The sequence below is a fragment of the Mauremys reevesii genome, linkage group 3 (assembly GCF_016161935.1).
Source record: "Mauremys reevesii isolate NIE-2019 linkage group 3, ASM1616193v1, whole genome shotgun sequence".
Lineage (NCBI taxonomy): Eukaryota > Metazoa > Chordata > Testudines > Geoemydidae > Mauremys > Mauremys reevesii.
The window spans coordinates 34,803,883-34,825,743 of record NC_052625.1 but is presented as its reverse complement, the minus strand read 5'-3'; the positions used below and the strand labels follow the sequence as shown (position 1 = coordinate 34,825,743).

At 41.0% G+C, this 21,861-nt stretch overlaps 1 protein-coding gene across 6 annotated transcripts in view; it reads right to left on the bottom strand.

The window, feature by feature from the left end:
- The window catches only part of BICRAL (BRD4 interacting chromatin remodeling complex associated protein like), a 67,844-nt gene that overhangs the window by 33,499 nt on the left and 12,484 nt on the right, over positions 1–21,861 (bottom strand). For 2 of the 6 annotated variants that reach the window (XM_039529391.1, XM_039529397.1), the window contains exon 1: positions 15,995–16,095. The exons of 2 other annotated variants lie outside the window; for them this stretch is intronic. The gene's annotated coding sequence lies outside the window, so the exon portion shown is untranslated. Of the gene's footprint in view, positions 1–5,103; positions 5,191–13,581; positions 15,713–15,994; positions 16,096–21,861 lie in introns of those variants that run through there. 2 more of the 6 variants (XM_039529394.1, XM_039529392.1) reach the window with 2 other exon arrangements.

Sequence of the window (21,861 nt, the reverse complement as noted above, 5' to 3'; positions counted from 1 at the left end):
CCACCCCAGAGCCACTCTAGGTAAGCGGCACCGGGCTGCAGCCCGCACCCTGTACCCCAACTCCCTGCCCTGAGCCCCCGCCACATCCCGCATCCCTCCTGCACTCCCTGCCCTGAGCCCCCTGCCGCACCCCTCACCCTCTTACATCCCACCCAACACCCTGCCCTGAGTCCCCTGCCGCACCCTGAACACTACCTGCACCTCAACTCCCTGCCCTGAGCCCCCGCCGCACCCTGCATCCTTTCTGCACCCCCTGGGGCCGCATTGGGGTGGGGACTTCGGGGAAGGGGTTGGATTGGGGCAGGGAAGGGGTGGGAAGAGGTGGGGCAGGGACGGGGCCTAATTGAAGGGGTGGAGTGGGGGCGGGGCCAGAGACAGCGAGGGGCGGGTATCAGTGATGCGGCTCTCGGTTCAATGCACTAGTCCTCATGTGGCCCTCACGGTCATTTGAGTTTGAGACCCCTGGACAAGATCCCCCAACAGGCTGACCAGTACATTGTGGACTGGAGCCAAGGTTCAGTCCATTCACCACCTCTTCCTGCCTACTTTCATCCGCATGCACAAGGGAGGGGAATGTAACAGCTCTGTGTAAACTACTCTCCTCCCCATGCAGCTACCCTTGGCATGAGAGCCCATACAGGGAAAAAAGGTGGCACCATAAATACTCTTATTCCCTATATGGCCATGAGACATGATCTGGCCCACAAGGAATATATTTATAATTAACATAAATTTAGAAAAAATGGTTTTCTTTTGAAGCACAGTTCTCTGAAAAGTGACTAAATAAAGGTTCCATGTTTAATGTCTCTTACTGACTATATCAAACTTGCTCAGATTAAAAGTAAGACTATGACTTTTCTAATTGTCAGCCCTGCAAACCCAATCTGAGATCAGAAAGCTAGGCTGTATATTTTCAGCCTGTACATTATCAATAATTAAGATTTTTGCAAACCAAATTCTGCCCTCAGCTATACCTATGGAATAGCAATTTCTTGAAATTCTGTAGGTTAGTCTCCAACTGGACTGGAAAAATGTAAGTGAAAGAACAATTCAGTTCTGCAATTGGAACATTAGTAACTTTTTTGTTTGTTTGTTTGTTTTAAAGTACAAGCTGGAATAGACTTTCGCTCGCTCTCTCTCCTAGCTGTGCTGTCAGGACAGATAGAACATTAGAAAACTTGTGTGTTAGGACAGAAGCATGCCACAGAGATTGGCTGCTTCCCAGCTCTACTCCAATATGCCACTTCCAATAGAAAGATCCCCAAACATGCGATACTGAATATCAACAGATGGGCTTCCATGTTCCACAACCTTCTTCTCGATCCCTTTGCCCCGGCTTGATTTTCACTCAGTTTTCTTCCTCTCCAATAGTGTAAGCAGAGGAAAACAAGAAGCTCCTTGTTACATGAAATCTCTAAGAAAAGCTGCTTTCAGACTTAAAAAAATTAACAAAAAACCCCACTAAACATGGTGTTCAATACTGCCTTTCAAACAGAAAGAAGATTTTATCACCTCCAGTTTCTTTATCCACTGCACTAAAGGTATTACTTGTACTCTTCACCAAAGCGGAAAGGTATAGACAATGGGCCGAAGTTTTTTAACAAGTTAAGGCAGAGTCTAATCCTGTAAAAACTTTATTCACTTGCTTAAAGTCCCATTAACTTCAAGAAACGTGCGTAAATATTCACAGAATTAGGACTCCACTTGGTAAATCTCGTTGTATATGATACCTTCCTCAAAAACTGTCCCTGAACACTATTTATATTTTAATGACAATGTTGTTCACTTTATACTAGGCATGAAATCAAGGTCACAATTTATAGTTAAACATTTTAAATTCCTTGTTCCCTCCAAATTGTAAATTATTTCATTGAATTCCAATGACATTACATATTAAAATCAGTTTTGTAGTGTTACACTACCATCACCGGATTTTGCTTTTTCAGGTTTCTTTTCCATCTTTAAAGTCTCCAATAAAAAGGGGACTGGAGTAGCACCATTGTTACTAAAGATTTATGCATATATAAATTAACCCATTTCAAATCACATCAAACTAAAACTTGTCACAGATTTTTAGGCTGGATACCACTGTTTTTGTTGTTGCAAAAGTCAGTTTAAAATGTTTAAAAATTCACAAAATAGTGAGATATCTTGATTTTAGTTGCTTTGGTTTGGTTTTTAAGAAGGACCAGAACAAAAATTACTTTATAAATGTTTTAGATCTTAAGACAAATTACTGCTCTATTTGTACTTTTTAAAATTAGGATATGGGCAAGTTTAGTTTGAAACACACCAAACTGCACACACAGTAAGCTATTTTCTTAACGTTTTCAGTTTGTGCTTTTAAAAAATTATTAAAATTATACAAAGTATACCACACAAAATCTCATTAATTTCAATATGAATTTACATATTGCATCTGATCTGGATATATCTGAAATTAGAGTATTCAATGCGATTTACAATACAACTGATCTATCAGAGCCAACAGCGTGAAATATTTCACACTTACTTATATTTCAATTATTTTCCAGTATTTTAAATAACAGTCTTACTATAATATTGACTATTTTCATTGTGCAAAATCGTAACAAAAATTTGTAACTATAACAGGTATGTGAAAAGGAAGACTATTACAATTCTAGTTACATTGTAATACACCTCTACCCCAATATAATGCTGTCCTCGGGAGCCAAAAAATCTTACCACATTATAGGAGAAACCACGTTATATCGAACTTGCTTTGATCCGCCGGAGCATGCAGCCCTGCCCCCCAGAGCGCTGCTTTACCGCATTATATCCAAATTTGTGTTATATTGGGTCACGGTATATCAGGGTAGAGGTGTAGTTCTGAATTATTTCACTCCTCTGATAAAATGTACACCTCTACCTCGATATAACGCTGTCCTCGGGAGCCAAAAAACCTTACCGCGTTACAGGTGAAACCGCATTATATTGAACTTGCTTTGATCTACCGGAGTGTGCAGCCCCGCCGAGCACTGCTATAACACAAATTCGGATATAACGTGGTAAATCGGGTCACGTTATATTGAGGTAGAGGTGTATATGACATTTTTATTCCCTTGGGTTGAGTACAGTTGTAAAAAATTCAAACTTATTGGGGCTGTCGATTAATCGCAGTTAACTCATGTGATTAACTCAAAAAAATTAACTGCAATTAAAATAATTAATCACGATTAATCACACTGTTAAATAATAGAGTGTCTTGAAATTTATTAAATATTTTGGATGCTTTTCTACATTTTCAAATATATTGATTTCTATTACAACACAATACAAAGTGTATAGTGCTCACTTTATATTATTTTTTATTACAAATATCTGCACTGTAAAAATGAGAAAAGAAATAGTATTTTTCAATTCACCTCATACAAGTACTGTAGTGCAATCTCTATCGTGAAAGTGTAACTTACAAATGTATTTTTTTTCCTTGCATAACTAAACTCAAAAACAAAATGTAAAACTTTAGAGCCTTCAAGTCTACTCAGTCCTACTTCTTATTCTGCCAATCGCTAAGACAAACAAGTTTGTTTACATTTATGGGACATACTGCTGCCTGCTTCTTATTTACAATGTCAACTGAAAGTGAGAACAGGCGTTTGCACTTTTGTAGCCACCGTTGCAAGGTATTTACGTGCCAGATATGCTAAACATTCATATGCCCCTTCATGCTTCAGCCACCATTCCGGAGGACATGCTTCCATGCTGATGATGGTCTTAAAAAAATAGTGTGTTAATTAAATTTGTGACTGAACGCCTTGGGGGAGAATTATACATCCCCCTGCTCTGTTTTACCCACATGCTGCCATATATTTCATGTTATAGCAATCTCAGATGATGACCCAGCACATGTTGTTTGATTTACGAACACTGTCACTGCAGATTTGACAAAACGCAAAGAAGGTACCAATGTGAGATTTCTAAAAACAGCTACAGCATTCGACCCAAGGTTTAAGAATCTGAAGTGCCGTCCAAAATCTGAGAGGGACGAGGTGTGGAGCATGCTTTCAGAAGTCTTAAAAGAGCAACACTCCAATGCAGAAACTACAGAACCTGAACCAGACCAAAAAAAAAAAATCAACCTTCTGCTGGTGACATCTGACTCAGATTATGAAAATGAACATGCGTCGGTCTGCTCTGCTTTGGATGGTTATTGAGCAGAACCCATCATCAGCATGGATGCATATCCTCTGGAATGGTGGTAGAAGCATGAAGGGACATATGAATCTTTAGCACATCTGGCCCATAAGTATCTTGCAACGCCGGTTACACAGTGCCATCCAAACACCTGTTCTCACTTTCAGGTGACATTGTAAACAAAAAGCAAGCACCATTATCTCCGGCAAATGTAACCAAACTTGTTTGTCTTAGCTATTGGCTGAAGTAGGACTGAGTGGACTTGTAGGTGCTACAATTTTACACTGTTTTATTTCTGAATGCAGGCGGTTTTTGTACATAATCCGACATTTGTAAATTCAACTTTCATGATAAAGAGATTGCACTACAGTACCTGTATTGAAATATACTATTTCTTTTGTTTTTTACAGTGCAAATACTTGTAATCAAAAATAAATAAAGTGAGCACTGTACACTTTGTATTCTATGTTGTAATTGAAATCAATATATTTGAAAATGTAGAAAACAGCCAAAAAAAATTAAATAAATGGTATTCTATTATTGTTTAACAGTGTGATTAGTCACGCAATTAATCACAATTAATTTTTTTAATTGCTTGACAGCCCTAAAACTTACTATGACACAACTCAAAGTAATGGAAGGAAGGAAATTCTGAATCAAGACTACCACTATATCTTTCATTAATGTAATTACATCAAAGTTGTGTGTAACACAATAAGTCTGATCTTGCAGTGTTTGCACAGACAAAACCCCCAGAGTGAAATCTTGGCCCTACTAAATTTGATGGAAAACTCCCATTGACTTCAATGGGGTCAAGATTGCCCCGAGGGTGTGTCAACATCAGAAAAAAAAAGAAAAATGTATTTTATCATGCATTTACATAGACCTGCTAATGCATTAAAACTACAACTGCCTTGTCCATATAGATTTCAATGTGTTAATTACCATATGTTAGCTTCCTAGTGAAAACAAGGCCCCAAATGTAATTGAAGGGAGCTCTGCAAGGAATCTGACTTGTATCATCTGAGAATTCTGCAATATACAGAAACAATAAAGAAAAGTAAATTCAAACCCTTATTATTATATTTTTTTGTTTTTTAAATTTCCAAAATGTTGTTAAAAATGGCATTGTGAGAACCTTCCAAGAAGGGGATATTATCTGACTCTCACAAAAACTTACCAGGCAAATAAATGATCAACTGTGGAGTTTGCTCCCCCACATTGCCTGCCTTTTGCTCTCAAGAAGCAAATTTTGATTTTTGCACAACTACAGTATAGGGAACGTTATTAAAATATATTTCTCTTCCCTACCCCAGTTAGTTTGAAAATTATGCACCAGGAACTGCTAGAGAATGTTCATTGGAAAAAAGTGGCCAACATTATGGAATTTGATTGACTACACTAAAACTAAGAATATGAAATGTATATAGAGTAGTGTGGAAAAATGGATGAACTATTATCAAGGTGTCATTTTTATACATTAAAAACAGCAAGTGAAACTAATTTGAGAAAAGTACAGTAAACTTTTTCAGTTAGCAATCCACTCACAAACTGTACTTTCTGTTCAGATTCCAATAAAGGTACAACTGTGTCCTGTGAATATTTTCCCCAAGACCCAAGCAAAGGTAAGCCTCAGCAATTATACAACTATGGTACTTTACTAAAAATCATTTATACTCCAAATTACATTCTATATTTTTAAGATAGAATCCCAAACATTTGCTTTTTCACTGGCACTTATTTAAAATCTCAACTTTTTTTCTCTTTATAAAATGGATTTTTTATCTAGGGGTCTCATATTGAAGAATGTTTTATTTAAAAGATTAGATTATAAGGCTGCAAATCAATTGTGTGATTCTAGAAATAAATATTAATATTTTAATATATTAATATTATCAAAGTACTTCTATGACAAGAAAAGGGTAATTTAAATTTTGCACTAGAACAATTTGCATATTAATGCCAACTTACTGAAAAACTATGGTTGATAAAAGATGGGAAAACTACTTTGTGGTACACCTCTACCCCCATATAACGCTGTCCTCGGGAGCCAAAATTTTTTTACCGCGTTATAGGTGAAACTGCGTTATATCGAACTTGCTTTGATCAGCCAGAGTGTGCAGCCCCACCCCCACCCCGAGCGCTGCTTTACTGCGTTATATCCGAATTCGTGTTATATCGGGTCACGTTATCTAGGGGTAGAGGGGTATATAACATGTATACTATTCATCACAGAGTAGTTTTATAAAATTACATACATCACTACAATCACCTATTAAATACATAAAGTACTACCTCCAGTAGGCTGCTGGACACCTCTGCAAGTGTCCTCAGCTCCCACTACACTTTAATGACCTTTCAGGAGGCATTAATCATTTTAGAGGATTGTATCCTTTTACAGTGACAGACTGTCTCTGCACTGGAAGGACAAGTAATACATGCACAGTAAAGCACTGTACAAAGAAAAAAAAATATAAAGGCAGTTCATCCAGTACTCAAATATTCCTTAAATTTCATTCATTGTTAATATAGCTTAGAAAACTGAGGCGGCCTCACCCGAGTTTTGGGAAACCATCCTGAATTTCACGTACCTGTACTAAGGCCCTAAATAGATCCATAGAGGGTTGGATGTACAGTACTGTGAAAACTGTAAAACATGTGCTGACATCTTAAGAATATGCACATCAATGAAAGTCAAACTAAATTACTGTCTAAAACAGGGGTGAGCAATCTTTTTGGCCCTAGGGCGACATCGGGTACAGAAATTGTATGGAGGGCCGGGTAGGGACGGCTGGGGGAGGCTATGCCTCCCCAAACAGTGAGGCGTGGCCTGGCCCCTGCCCCCTCAACTCCTACCCCCATCCAACCCCCCCCCCCCCCCCCCGACTGTCCCCTGGGACTCCCACATCCTATCCAAACACTCCTGCTCTCTGCCCCCTGACCTGCCCCCTGGGATGCCCATCCCCCATCCAATCCCCCTTGTTCCCCACCCCCTGACCACTCCTGGGACCCCCGTGCCTATCCAATCTCCCCTGCTCACCACTTAGTGACTGCCCCCCATCCACCCCTCCCTGCTCTCCCCACCCCAAGTTATCTGTGGGGTGCCAGAAAGGTGAGCTCAGTCCTTTCCCTGTATGTTTCCCCTGCTCGTTTGGCTGCTCTCCCTGGCAGTCGGGCAGGGCTCGCTACATCTGAGCTTGGCTGCTGGGGACAGGGGCCAAGCATGCTGTGGGTGGAGGGGGGCCCTGGCTTGCTCTGCCCCTGTCCCCGGCAGCAGGGCCCAGGCCCCTTGACTGCCCCTACTCCTCGCTCCTCCCCCCACTCCGCTCTCTGACCACACCACCCTGGAGCACCATGTCTGGCGGCACTACAGTCATTCTGCCCGGCCGGAACTGCAGCCATGCTGCCCCAGAACTGGGGGAACTGAGACTGCAAGGGAGGCAGCGAGGAAGAGGAGCAGAAAGGGAGGGGCCAGGGAGTAGCCTCCACCTCGCTGCCGGGGAGTTGGGCTGGCTCCTCCACAGGCCTTTCCTGACCCCGCTCCCTGGCAGGACCTCAGGGTCCAGAGGGAAGGGTCCTGCAGGCCCCGAATGTGGCCCGCGGGCGATAGCTTGCCCTCTTCTGGTGTAAAGTCTGTATAGATTCCTGAAGGTCCCAGTGCTGTTTCCTAAAACTGGTACTTCTTTCTCTATTATGTGCTGAGATGTTCTTAAATATTTCAAACCACCACCATATTCAGTATCACAGCAAGTTACAGTACCTGCTATACTGCAATATAGTGTTATGAATAATTTCTTGTACCAGTTTCTTCAGTTAGCTTTATTTAATTTGCCGTTCACAAGAGCTGTATCTCATGCTCTTTTGCTATGTTTACATATTTTTTAAAGATATTGGACAGAGAAAGTGACCTAATGCAATCCCAGATTTTTAAATCAAAACAGAATTTGATTACTTAATTTACTTGTAAAACAGGGTCAGTACAGACATTTTCAACAGCATTCCAGTCAATACACCTGACTAGTAACTAAAGTAGTAATCAGGTATCTTGGAAAAGACAGAAAGAACACCTTTAAAGTACAGAGGAATGTATGAAGTAATACTGCGTTACTGGTGATAACTCATGCTGAACGTGACACTATGTACCTTTCAATTATCCTGTCCTAGAAACCAAATAATGTTTGAACATATTAAACTAATAGATGAATGAACAATTCGAATGTTTGAACACACTGAACTAAGGGTATGGCTACACTTGCAGCTGTACAGCGCTGGGAGTTAAACCTGTCTTTGTACAGCTGAGTAGGGAAAGCACTGCAATCTGACCACACTGACAGCTACCAGTGCACTGTCGTGGACACATCTGCAGCATCTGCAGCAGCACTGGGAGCAGTGCATTATGGGCAGCTATCCCAGCGTTCAAGTGGCTGCAACGTGCTTTTCAAAAGGGGGGGTGGAGTGTGACAGGGAGCGTGGGGGGGGGAGAGTGGATTTTTGGAGCTGACACTCTGTCAGCAGCTGCCTTGCAAGTTCCAACCCCCTCCCCCACCCCCACTCACTTACTGAAAGCAAATAACCCTCTGTTTTTTTCCCTCACAGACCAGATAAGCAGCCTCCCCGAAACGGACCCCCCCTCCCTCCCAAGCGCCATGCTGCTTCTCTCCTCAAGCCCCCTCCCTTCCCCTCTCTTCAAGCAAACACTAGCTGTGGGCATTCCAAAGGGAGCGCATTCACAGCAAACAGTAGCTGTTTGTTTTTTTGATAAGCAGCTCCGGAAGCCCCAAGTTCACAACAAAACAAACAGAGGCATCACCACAAAACAAAGAGAGTTATCTTTACTTAAAAGCATTATGGGAAGCTTCAGGAGGTCAGTTACAGCGTAGTAAGATTATTCCCTGTTTACACTGGCACCCCAGCGCTGCAGCAGCAGCGCTATTCTCTTTATTCCTCTCGTCGAGATGGAGTACATGCAGCGCTGTAGCCAGGGAGATACAGCGCTGTAAGTGCCTTGCCAGTGGGGACGGGGAGTGAGTTACAGCACTGTAAAGCCACCACCAGTGCTGTAACTCTCAAGTGTAGCCAAGGCCTAATAGTACTTAGTTTGCACTAACGCCCCAGAAAACAAGGATGGAAATCCTCAAAAAAGATACAAGGTGATTCTTGGCCGAAAGTCAATGCAAGTTTTGGCATTCGCTTTAGTGGGTCCAGGATTTCACCCACAGTCCACAAAGTTCTTAATAAACTCAGCTCTTCGAGCCCAATCCTGCAACTTCTCACTCAGGGAAAATTCATACTAAGGCTACGTCTACACTGTGCACCTTACAGTGGTCCAGCTGTGCCACTACAGCCGTGCCACTGTAAGGTACGCAGTGTAGCCACTCTTTGTTGGCAGGAGAAAGCTCTCCGGCCAACCAAATTAAACCACCCCAATGAGGGGCAGTAGCTTTGTCAGGGGGAGAGTGTCTCCCACTGACAAAGTGCTGCCCACACCGGCGCTTTTTGTCAGTAAAACTTTTGTCAGTTGAGGGTGTTTGTTTCACATCCCAATCGACAATAGCTTTACTGACGAAAATACAGTGTAGACAGCCGAAAGCCAATAGGAGTTTTGCGTGAGTGAGGTATTACAAGATTAGCCCTTTGAAAGATGATCCCTTCCAGTTGCAATTAACTTTAAAGCTTTTTTGTTTGTTTGTTTTTTAAACATTGCAAAGTCCTTCATCACAAGGCAAAGTATTTTAAGGAAGATTTGTCTTGCTGACATTTTTTTAAACCTTTTCCTCATTCAAAATGCTTCTTGAAACAATTCTAGAAGATACGTCATCTAGATGAGGAATCCAGTTAAGAGGGGAAAGGATGTATTATATGGTGTTAATTAATTTTGTTAATTCTTATTTCATTAATCTATAAACTCAATTATTCTGAATGAAAAAACAAAGCAAAACCGGGTTTCTATAACTACATCAAACACCTGGTCTACACTAGAAAAGTTGTAACAGTATAACTCTGTCATTTAGGGGTGTGATTTTTTTTTACCTACATAGTTATACCACCATAAGCTCTTGTGTGGAGGATGCAGTTATACCAGTATAAAGGTGCCTTTTACCCATCTAAGGGCTTGGCTACACTTGAAAGTTGCAGCGCTGGGAGTTACAGCGCTGGTCATGCAGCTGTGCAGGAACAGCGCTGGTGTGTGGCCACACTCACAGCTACCAGCGCTGGTGTGTGGCCACATTTCCAGCGCTGTTGGGAGTGCTGCATTATGGGCAGCTATCCCAGCATTCAAGTGGCAACAACTTTAGCTTCCTGGATTGAAAAATCACAAAATATTCACGAACCCTTAGTCTTAACTCTTAATTGCAAACAGCCTGCCTCCAACACGGACTCCCCGCTGTTTCACTCACTCCCTGTGGTGTACTGTGACAGGGAGCGGGGAAGAGAGAGAGAGTGGATTTTTGGAGCCAACACTGTGTGTTAGATTCCTGGATTGAAAAATCACAAAATGTTCGCGAACCCTTAGTCTTAATTGCAAACAGCCTGCATCCAACGCTGTTTCTCTGTCAAGCAAACATTCACTCCCTGCCTCTCATTTGATCGTTCACAGCCAGGTACAGATAGCTCCTGTTTGCTGTGATCAGTGTTTGTTTTTTTAGATAAGCAGTTCAATGGAGCTCCGATCAGAGTTCACAACAAAACAAAGAGAGGCTGCATAACAAAACAAAGAGAGTAATTTAGTTAAAAGCATTCTGGGATATCTCCTTATTCCCTGGAGGCCAATAAAAGCGCTGGTGTGTGTCCACACTTGATGAGCAGTGCTGGATCACCAGCGCTGCAATCGCTACACCCCAACCTGACCAGGTGTACAGCCAGCGCTGCAGCCAGGGAGTTGCAGCGCTGGATGTGCCTTGCAGGTGTGGACGGTTACTAATTGCAGCGCTGGAAAGCCTCTACCAGCACTACAACTTGCAAGTGTAGCCAAGCCCTAACTTTCACTTCCCAAACCAGAATAAGCACCTTTAAACCAGTGTAACTGCATCCACACTAGAGGGTTTTTTTCTCCTGCTTTATACTGGTGTAATTATAGAGGCAAAACTTTCTAAGGGCTTGTCTACACTTACATTTTATAGTGCTCTAACTTGCTGGGTCAGGAGTGTGAAAAATCACACTCCCGCCCCCTGAGCACAGCAAGTCTAAGCACTTTAAAGCGCTAGTGTAAACAGGCTTCGAGCACTGGGAGCCACGCTCCCAGCGCTCAGAGCTAATCCCCTCATGGAGGTGGATTACTAGGAGCACTGGGAGAGCTCTCCCCCAGCATTTGTGCGTGACCACCCTCGCACTTCAAAGCGTTGCCATGGGAGCACTAAAGTAAGCAAGCACAAAGGCCTTGTCCACACTAGAAAGGGTTTATTGGTACAGCTATGCTAGTATAGCTATACCAATAAAGCTTCCTAATGGAGACGCATTTCATACTGTCAAGAATAGTTTATACCAGCTCCCCAAACAAAATAAGTTATACTTGCAAAAGGGCTTTTGTTCTTGTTAACAAAATTATGTTGGTTAGGGGTGTAAAAAGAGTGTGATCCCGATTTATATAGCTGTGCCAGCACAAGCACTACCATAGACGCAATCATACTAGCAAAAATGCGCTTTTGCTGCTATCATTAATCTTACAAATCCAGACCAGCAGACACTTTTGAACAGACCCTGAAATCTTTTTATTTACTTATCATTACTGGGTTGTTGTTTTTTTCTTGGAGCCTAAACCTTGACAAAAAATTGACTACCACTGCCTTATACCTCAACAAAATCAGCTATTCCAGCAAAAGGACTCTTTTTACTGGTATAGTTGCATCTATACAGGGGCTTTTCCTAACACAGGTAGGTTGATTAAGGATGCAATTTTTCACACTTTTGACACAGCTGTGCCAGCAAAACTTTCAAGTCAAGTACAGGCCAAAGTGACACTTGTTAAAATGCCCTTCGTACATTTAGGTCCCAATCCTGTAAATGTTTGGAACTACTCACAAGTAAACATATGCATGTGTTTAAGCATTTGCAGGACTGAGCAGTTACTGACACAGTATCCTTGGTATTGTTACCATATTTTTGTCACTTACTTACTGATTTGCACAAATTAGTACAATAATCCACAAGGGATCTCCCAATCACTAGTGCAAATGTAGTGCAAATTATGTAGTGTAAATAATCAGTACTATTAATAAAATGACTCCTCCTTCACGCCCTCAATATTATTCTTAGCAAAATAATGTAAAATAACAGCTCTGAAAGTGACACATTTTCATGTATTACAAAATATAAAATTCAGAGGTACGCAAACAAGAATTCCACTCCCTTTTAATTGATTTTAAATAATGAATTTGGAAGAGTTTATTGTCCTGTCATTAATAGACTGTCTTAAAAAAACAAACAAGCATTAATAGGGCTGTATCAATATATGCTCTAGACATTATAGTTTATATAAAGGGAGAGATTTAAAAAAAATTAAATGAGGAAAATGTTTAATTTCTCACTGAAAATACAACTCAAAATCCTTTCATCACCAATAGGCAAAGGCTTTTAAAAACGCCATAAAATTAATCCCAAATGAGGAAGTCTTTCAGTACCATCATAAAAGAATGAGAGGTCTGAGTTCGACAGGGACATACTGTGATGTATCAAAAGGCATAGAATTCAAAGGGAAACAAACAATATGCCACATGCTTCAGTAGTTTTTTTACAGTTTGACAGAGTTCATTCATTTGTCCTGAATATAGATTTTACCCTTTTTCTAAATGCACACATTAATGAGTACACCTTAAACTGTGTAGAATTTGAATGATGAAGTTTTATTTTTTTAAATAGGAGGGAGATTTCAATGGTCTCACTGAAATACACACAGCTCCAAAACAAAAAACAAAACCCATTTCATCATAACAGAACTACCATGTTTCAGCCAGTGGGAGGGAGCCTTCTCATTGGGAAATTCTTTTAAAATCAGTCTTTAAAATTATCATGAAAACATACCAGCCCTCTCCCCACCCCACCCACAACATACTCATTCATGTCTATCTTGCAGAGGATAATAAAAATGTGTTGTTTACTCACCCACAAAAGGGGTTACTTGCCCTATGCATATGTCTAAGTAGAATGTTGCAAGTCTATTTTAAAGGCAGTTTTTATCATCTTTCTAGTGATGAAGAATTTTTGTCATGTGTATTGAGACATTACAAAAATCTCTATTCCTATTACTCTTTTATTTATTAACATGCCTTGTTTTGATTATCATCATAGCCTGAGACAGCAGCCTTCACCACAAGGAAAGAAATGCTTTTAATCTCACTGTGAAATGAATTTCAAATGAGGGGGTGTTTCCCTCCCCAAGTTTGGAACACATTTTGGATTCACAGGTAAACAAATATTACCACTCACATTACCAGCCTTTAAACAGGGTCTCCATCCTCTGGGACACAGAAGCTCCCTCGCACCCCACAGAAGTCATTTGGATTTGAAAGCACTTCACACCTCCCAGGAGTGCACCCCTAGCTGTGGCAGCTTAGTCAAGGGCTGTGGGGACAATTTGAAGGGGGGAGGCACGGAAGAGACTTAAAATCTAAGTGGACGAGATGTGTACGGGCCCCTTCCTGAAACTGTTACTGAGAGCAAAATAAATAACCGTGTCATTTTTCCTTAACAGACCCATAAATATGATCTTTCATCCCCCCCCCATCACACACAAACACACACACACACACAAGAGAGGGCGAGCGCTTTCACACACCCATCTCCACAGTGAAGGAGACCAGCGAAAGGAGGTTTTCCCTCAGTGAGGAATGAAGTGCTCTTTGCTGGAGAAGCAGCATTTTGAACAGGCTGAACGAGCAAAGGCAATGGCCTGAGATAGGCACAGGAGGGCGATGCCCCACATAGTGGAATGAAACATGAAAGAAAACCCCCAACCACCCAGGGCTTTAAAATGGCGCCTGTGGGGGAGGAGGCCAGGAGGGAAGAGTCACAGTGAAACTGCGCAACAAACGCTGGCAGGCAGCCAGACAGCGCCATTTTCTCCCGCTCTCCCAGTCACACACAGCGAGCCGGCCCCGCGTGGCAAACAAGCAGCCCCGTCCACAGGCAGCAGCGGGGCTCGCTCCTTTTAATTGCAATCCCGACGAGACGGGGGCGAGCAGAGAGTGTGTCAGGCCTTAGCCACCCCCCACCCCGCTTATTAAATAACACTTTAAAAACACAAACGTGTCCTATTTCCCCTTCAATTGTTAAGAGGGTGTTTTTTTTTTAAAAATGTGATGCCAGGTTACTGCACCTTCCCCACAATCCCGTACTCGGAAAGACGATTTATTTTTATTAAGGTTGCAGGAGAAAACAGCTAACACTAAGCAACAAAAACAACCACCCCAACAACTACTTTGCCCATCCTCAGCTCGGAAGGTTTCAATGAAGCCCCTCCATAACGCCACCAGTGTTTGGTGTTGGCTCAAATTCAAAACGAGATTTTTCAGAAAATGCTCAGAGCAATAATCTGATGAACCAGATACGCAGAAAAGCCAAGCAGCAGATACACAGCCCTTAAAACGCAAAACCAGAAGGGTTACTAGAGAGAAAGTCGGTTTATTATTACGTTTTAAAATAGATTACAGGTCAATACGTTCGGGGGGGGGCTGATCCTACAAAGGGGGGGAAAAAGATCATTAAACTCAAATCCACCGCCCCAAAATCGCACGCACAGCCAGGGATCCTCAGTTCCACGCCGTGGAAAAAATAAAGACAGGCAAATTCAGAAGCAACCTGCAAAGAACCCCACAAAATCTAGTGGCTACAAGAAAACCGCTGAAAAATAAATCCGCCGCAGACACACATCAGAGAAACAAATTCAGAGGAATTACAAGATCAGAGCGGTGGAAGCGGGTAGCGGGGGGAAAAATCAAGCCAGGAGTGAAGAAAAAAAGAAAAATCCTTCCCAGCCCCACGCAGCCAGCAGAGAGACGAAGTGTCTCCATTTTCCTGAGGAGGAGGAAGAAAGAGTGTTTCACAGCCCAGAGAGCTTTAGAGAAAAGCAAAGAAACGAGGGGGGAAAAAAAGAGGGAGGAGATTTGAAAAGATTATTTTTCTTTCTCCTTCTCACACTCTCTCTATCCCCCTCGCTCCTCACTCTCTCACACTCACACACGCACACACACTCTCTCCCTCTCCTCTTTCTAGCCCTCTCTTGATGGCCATCAAGGGGGCGGAAAATTAAAAAAAAAGACCAACAACAACTAATTTTAAACCAGCTCAATCAATGAGTCATTAAAAGAGACTTTTTTCCCCTCCTCTCCTGCATTTGCATGGCATCAGCAAGAAGAGGGGGGAAAAACACCCCAAACCTCTCCCCTCTCTGCAGTTATCAGCCTGGACCTGAAACCTTATCTCTCTGCTCTCGCTCCTCTTTATTTTAAGAAACAACTTTTTTTTTTCCAAGTGGCCTCAGCAGCCACCACCGCAGCCTCGCTGAAAAAGAAATAAATATTTCATTTCCATGTGAATTAGCATCTGCCCAACAACCACCCACCAAAATATCCCTCTTCTTACTCCCTGTCTCCCCTCTCGCTCTCTAGATATATATTTATATACATAGCCCCAGAGCCAATAGCTCTCTGGGCTGAAACCTAATATCCTGGTTTTGGCAACTCCTGGTTGTTAATTTGCTCCTCTTTCTTTTCTGTCTGTCTGGAGATAGATTTCCCCTCTCTCTTTTCCCTCCCCGAAGGAAGGGAGGAAGGAGGTTGTGTGTTTTTTTTTCCTTGAAATTTTTATCACAAAATTATAATACACTCAAAGGGAAACTCACCGTCATGAAAAAGCAGTGCCTTGTCAACGGGGTTTCTTCGCCATCACATCAGGGGCTGGCAGTGTAAGAGAGAGAGAGCGAGACACACACACACAGAGAAGGGAGGGAGGCAGGGAGGGGGGAAGAGAGAGAAAGAGAAAGAGAGAGAGAAGAACACTGCACAGCATAACACAGCACAGCACAGAGCAGGAGTTGCCAGCCACACGGAGAGAGAATAACCAGAGGGAGAGAAAAAAGACACACACAGCCACCACACAGAGACGTTATTATTATTTTCCAAGCTCTAATTAACACTCTGTTCTTCATATTTTAAAGTCAGACACTTTAATAAGTTTTTTTTAAAGAAAACTGTAGATCTGACCATCTAGATATAGCTGAGCTGTTCACTTTCAGTTAGAAGTTGTAATTTACTTTTATTTTTGTTTAAAAAAAAAAACAACCTTGTATTTTTTCCTGAAAAGATGTAGAAAGCCTCCAAGATTTCTTCCAGACTGAAGTTGTAAAATGCTGGACAATTTTTGTATTTTTTTTAATCTAAAGATGTATAAAAGAGGTTTCTTCCTGTTAGAAGTTGCAATCTACTGACCTTTCTATGTTTAAAAAAATGTGAATTATGAATGTGTCCCACCTCCAAAAAATACCTTAATTAAAAGAAAGTTTAATTAGAAATACCTGACAGCAGTAATAAAGTGAACTTTTCCATCCAGTCCTGAAGCCACTGCAAATGCAGAATTTCCATTGATTTTAAAGTTTTGAATAATCTAGAAAGGCAACATCTGATCCAAAACTTGTCAGGGAGTGAACTTGTTGGCATACTGAATTCTGTAATTATTTATCTCACTTAAAAGTATTAATATAATTTTTATTCTTTTAAAAATCTGGGTTTTTAATGTACAATATAATTTAAAATAGCTGAAATGTTTTCTTTCAGAACAAAGTAGTAACATTAAAATAAATTCTTCAAAATAAAATTTGGATACGAGCGTGTAAGTCTTGCTTACAAAAATCTCATTGAGGATTGCGTCCTGATTCTTACATTGAAAAGATTTATAGGTAACGTTACTAGCCCTCTTTAAAGACCAGTTTCTCCTTTTTCTGCTGCAAGTTTTAGTTTTCAGATTTTTTTTTTATTTCAGAGTGAAAATAATTTCATAAATGAGCAATTTACCAAAAAAGCAGGGGGAGGAAAATTTATAGTCTCTGGACTAAAATTATTTTTCCCCTCACCCTTCTTAAAAAAATTATTTTGTTAAAGCTCTTTAGAGACCAGGATTTGGAGAGTTTATCTGGCAGCACTATTTTTCTTTCATTATTTGTTAAGTCCCAGAAAATAATTCATTTTCAGTTTTTATATAAAATGACCAACTTCAAAAAATGCATATGGTGATATAAGTAGAACCTCTCTGAGAAACCAAGGGCCAGATTACATGTTTGATTAATGTACAGATAGTATCTAAATGTCCTAATTTTAAATGTAGATGTGATTAATGTTATTTTTAATGGTTTAAGTTATCCCACCCTAAAATGAAGCTACAAAAGGGCTTATCCCACACAAAATGAAGCACACAAAAGCACACCACCTCTGGGGTTCTTATTCAGGCAAAACGCCATTTGGGCCAAACTCTTCCTGGAATTACACCCCATTCAATATTATTGACTTCAATGAGATTTTTGCATGATTAAGAACTATTGGATTGGGCTCCAAATATAGGTCCCTATGTTTTCTTCTGATTTGGTGAGCAGAGGAGAGCCTGGCTTTCGAAGGGAACAGAAGTGTGCAGTACAGGCTCCTTTTCCACAGTCCTGCAAAGCACCACCATTAGGGTTCCACCGGTAGTGAAGGGGCAGTGCAAAGTGAGAAGAAAGGGGAGAAGGGTCAAATGATTTTTGGTGGGGTCTCCTGTCAAAAAAACATAAAGAAGCCAATGTAAATTACTGTAGAGGCTGCAGTAACTTGCACTTCCTCCCCCTTGGAGAGAGTTTCTAGGGCAATAACCTTGCTGTCCAGGGTCTGGGAGCTGATGAAGTGGTAGATGGCTGTACTGAGGCACCCTGCCTCCACTACTGCTCCCAAGATCTATGTGGGTCAACAGGTTTAGGGATGAGAACCCTTTGCCTCTTCTGCTGGGTGGCAAACCTGTACCCATTTGGAGTTCCCACTCCCCTCTACAAGAATAATCCATGCAGAGTAGAAATTGGCCTACACAGTTTATAATTTATAATAAAGCCAAGAAGTTGGAAAGTACTCAATAGTTCAGACAATAATGAGATTTGCACTTAAAGCAGGACTAAAATCCCACTGTTCTACACTTTAAAGTTTGAATTTGTTCTTCAGATTTAAAATAGTAACTTTTCAGAGGACTATTGAATTTAACATTTAAAACATTTAAAGATGCTTCCTTTTTGAAAAGGGAATTGCAGGTGTCCCTGCACTGAGGTATCACCACATCAAGTGGTCCCCATGTCCACGCTGACTTAGTGCACCAGGGAACAGAGCCAGCAGTGATGGGGAAGACCTTCAAGTGCCAATGTGGTTCCTTCACAGCCTGTTCCCCCCAATTAAAATTCTATTCCTCAAATTCCCCACTACACACATCCTGATTGCTCCCTGGCTCCACCAACTTCCTCAGCCACCATAGGGAACCAAGAGAAATAGTGGTGCTCAGAAATGTGGGGAGCAGAGCAGAGCAAGGTTGTGGAGGCACGGAAATCCTTGGGAGGACATGGTGTGGCAAGAAGCTATAGCAGGCGTGCAGGGATATGGAGACATCGGGGAGAGGTGGACTGTGGGGGACAGGGGAAGAGAGGCTGTGGGGCTGAAAAGTAGAGTTTGAGCTAAGAGAAATAGAGGGGAGAGAAGCTGGAGCCTGATGAAATATCATTCCCCTTTTCCACCGGCAAGTCTCTCCCAACACTCAAGTCCCATTTCTCTATTCTTCACCCCCTACTGTCTCTGTCTCCCACATCCCCATTCACTCCCACATGCTCTCTCTTCCCTCTACAACCTCCATGGCCCACTACCCTGCCCCTCAAATATCTCATTTTGATTGATGTCACTCATTTTAATGCCAAAGTGACCTACAATCTACACAAATTTGGCATCTCCCTTTACTTTTATTGTGAAAATTACTTGGAAGCAACAGAATTACAAGAAAAAGATTACCGAATTATCTATTTACATTAAAGGAATTAGTTTCACAGCATCCTAAATTCCCTGAATGCGTCCTTAATTTTGGGTCTTTGTCACACGGCATTGTACATTTGGAGCTTAGCCGGTTAAAGGTATGCTTCATACCCTTGCCCCATATCCCTACTCCTTGAAACCCAAATGCATCTATATGTATAGATCAACAGTTAAAAGCTTAAAGTAGTAGGAAAGTAGGGGGCCATGATAAGAAGCAAGGATATTGGTGGGGTGAGAGTATGCAGATAATCAGGCATGGAGGGGAACAGGATCTCAACAGGATGACATGGAAGAAAAGATTTCAGCTTTACAGGATTCAAAAGGGAAACTGAGCTATGAACAGGCATAAGAGGGTTCTGGTGGGAAGGCAGAGGATTGTACATATCAGTACTGATAGTTGTTCACATGACACATTGACAAAACTGGGAAATTCCAGTTTTAAACTTTGAGTTAAGATTGCTAGTCTGCATCATCCTCCAATGCAAACTGTAAACACTCATTCAATACCCCAACTCCACTCCACTCATTAAGTACTTCCCATACAACACACATGATCCATGTCTCCTTCATCCCACTGAACCACCAATGTTCAACCTGAACTCTGACCATAAATATAATAAACCAACATACCACATTGATAATTCCACATAAAAATTACTGCCTAATTGCAAACAATTACCAACATACATCATCCTTTCACAAAACGTCCTAAATGTTTTTAAAAAATCCTCACAGCCACTATTGTTAATCTGATACTATGCCACAGTTACAAACCAATACAAAACCACGTTCAGAACTATGTAGGCTGTAACTTATGAAAGCAACACAAACCCAATAAATATGGCTATGTTAAGACTGGTTGTTCAGGTTGAGGATGAAGATGTGTGTGTAGTGAAAGGGAGGCAGCTGTGGTTGAGAAGGGGATGTGATGAGTGGAGTGTAGAAGATTTGCTGAATGACTTATTGTATACTTCCTTATGTTTCATGTTTTTTGTTGGTGAGATAAGCAGTCTAACCTTAACTCAGTGTTAAGTGGAGTTTTTTTGTGTGGGAATGTATACTGAAGAGTGAAAACTAAAAATATTTCTCACATTTAATGAACAAGGACTTGAAAATACAAACACGCTACTTGTGAAAACGTATTTTCCCAGGACTGGAAAGAGGTCTGGCCATGTTTGGAAGAGAATAGACAACTGGTATTTGTGCTCCATCATTTGTATATAAACTTTGTGTTTAATGACCCATTTCAAGTCATATGGCACTTGAGGTTTATTATCCTTAAGGAGTCTTTTCTTGGGGACTCTCATGCTCTAAATTCAGTCCCTGCTTCCTGAGGATAGCTCTTTTTTGCGTACATTGATACTTATTTCTCCACACCTGTTATTTGTGACACCCAGCTCTCTAACTGGTTCAGTACAGACTTAGTTTTAAAACAACTGCACTTTGGTTAGAATATAATTATTATATTGCATTGCAAACTATTACTTTTCAAAGTTTCTTTCTATTACTCATGGCAATTAGGACACACCAAGCAAGTTTTACAGCTGTTGCTCTAAAGCTTCAATTAAACAGTGATTTCTTTTGCTTTTCTTTCTTATTTTTAATACAAAGCCTCACCTTTTATTATAGCCAAATATATATATAATTTTAATCCATAACTAGACAAAAAACTAAACTTTTAAATTATCAGTATATTAGCTGTAATTTTAAAGAAACAACTATGATTAACTCATATTTCAAAAGCAAATGTAAACCTCTACATTTTGGATTATAGAAAAGTTCTTATGGACATATAATCATTAATGTGCTTGAGCTCAACATTTGACAAGTAGAAGTAGGTGATTATACTACATGTAATAGAAGGAAAACAAGGATTACCTTATGTCCTTTCAGAATTAATACTAGTTTTATTTCTGAAGCGTCTCCCCAAACCCACCACCAAGTCACTCAGAATGATGTATAGCAATTCACAATAAATGACCCAAATAGTACAACACATATAAAAAATATTTTCTTTTTGTTTTCTCCCTTTGGGGTGGTGAACTCAGCTTGGGGATAGGAGGCAGGGGTAAATGGCCTGTTGATAATGAGAATAATTTTACTGTTTGGATGGTAATTATAGTATCAAAATGCATTCTACTGTTCGGTTTGAGTTCTGCATTTGAGTATCTAGCTCTGGCATCTGGTTCCCTTCTTAAGTGGTTGTTTTAGGGTGGCCCCGGAGGTGGAGTAATGCTGCTATGGGCTGGGATTTGGAGGCCTGGGGGATGGTTCCTTGAGCCCTGTGATAGTGGGAAGGGGGAGACAAAGACGGGAAAATATATATTATTGAGATGTTTGACTTCGACTTTTTTGGCTATACCAAAATTGTTCTCAAAAGGAGAGGATGTCAATGGACAATGATCTTGTCTTATTGTCCTGCCAATTATTGCAGGTTCAACTTTTAATAAAGTTATAATGATTCAGGATTCAGTGAAAGATGAGGCCCCTGACTTTGCGGGTTTGCCAAAACGTGCTTGGACAATACTTCAGCTGAGTATTCAGTGCCAGCATGAAATGAAGGAAGATCAGTGTGGTGTAACTGTTTTGTTTACATCCAACCAAAAATGCAAGAAATCTACTCCAAAACTGATCACATATATAGCGTGCTATGTCTTGCTTCTCTGAGAGTCCTGGAACAGTG